General features: G+C 44.9%; 1 pseudogene across 1 annotated transcript; it reads right to left on the reverse strand.

Moving 5' to 3' along the window:
* Positions 1-211: 211 nt before the first annotated feature.
* Positions 212-1,136, reverse strand: LOC111526684 (annotated as a pseudogene). The gene has a single exon (XR_002726459.2). The product of XR_002726459.2 is annotated as a 60S ribosomal protein L6 pseudogene (transcript).
* Positions 1,137-1,385: the final 249 nt, after the last annotated feature.

Below are 1,385 nucleotides of genomic sequence, written 5' to 3' on the forward strand. Positions count from 1 at the left end.
AGTATCTGGTGTCTGGTGAGGGTCTGGTTTCTCCTTCCGAGATGGCACGTTGAATGCTGCATCCTCTGGACATGGCAGAAGACCAGAAAAGAGCAAAACTTCTCCTGCAAGCCCTTTTTATAATGGCATTATTCTAACCTAAATATTTTCCATTAGACCCCATCTCCCAACGCTGTTCCACCAGGGATTTGACTTTTTTTTTTTTTTTTAATGTAGTTAGCTATTTAATGAGGTTCTTAAGACATTTAGAACACCAATTTGTGAGGATAAATTCCATTCGTCAGGGCAAAAACAGATCGCAGGTAGCCCTGGAGCTGAGGAACAGCTTTGATTTTTGGTAGAATTTGTGAGTCCACAGCTTTCTGATCAATCTTGCGCTGCTCTGTAATCTCGTATTTCTCTTTCTCTGTGTCGAAGATCTCACCTTCCTGGTGTCTGGGCTTCCGCAGCTTCTTCTTCTTGAAGTAAGCATCAGTAAGATGTTTTGGGATTTTGACATTGCTGATATCGATTTTGGTTGAGGTGGCAATGACAAATTTCTGGTGCGTTCTTCGTAGAGGAACTCGATTGAGGACCAGAGGTCCAGTCACAAGTAACAAGCCACTAGCCAGCTGCTTCAAGAAAACCACCCTCTTGCCCCTGTGGCGTCCAGTGAGGATGATCAGAATGGTCCCGGGGGTAATGCTGGCTCGCAGTTTTCTCACGTGCTGACTGAAGGGTTTTTTGCCGTGGCTCAACAGCTTTCGAGGCACATCTTCAGTAGGATAATATCTAGGCATTTTGCGAAGTTTAACCACCCGGGTACCGCCGTTCTTGTCACCACCAACTGGTTTTGTAAGAGTTGCAAGAACCTTCTCCTTCTTTTTCTTTTCAACCTTGGATTTAGTGGCTGAGTACTTCCTCTTGTACATGGCCTTTCTGGAATACATGGCAGATCGGGAATACCTGCCAATTCCTCTGACAAGGACAGGGTGGCGGCTGCAATGGGGCTTCCCCTTCTTGGGCTTCTTAGCCTTGAGGTTACCCTTTTTCACCTTGCCACCAGCATGAGCCTTCTTGGCTTCGGGTTTCTTCTCTTTAGTATCTGGCTTCTCAACTTTTTCACCCGCCATCTTGCAAGATGGGAAAGAGAACTAAGGTTTTTTCCAGGGATTTGACTTTCAACACACAAACTTAGAGGAGTCAAACACATTCAAACCATAGCACAAGCCACACAGTTTTCGTTGCAACTACTCAACAGTTGTATCATGAAAGCAGCCAGAAGCAACATGTAAGCAAATGGGTGTGGCTGTGGTCCAATTTAACATGAATTAAGAAAACAGGAGACTTCCCCAAGGTCTCTACTAAGTAGAAGAGCTGTGAATTAAACCAAAGGCTTTGACTTC

This window comes from Piliocolobus tephrosceles, chromosome 8 (assembly GCF_002776525.5).
Source record: "Piliocolobus tephrosceles isolate RC106 chromosome 8, ASM277652v3, whole genome shotgun sequence".
Taxonomy (NCBI): domain Eukaryota; kingdom Metazoa; phylum Chordata; class Mammalia; order Primates; family Cercopithecidae; genus Piliocolobus; species Piliocolobus tephrosceles.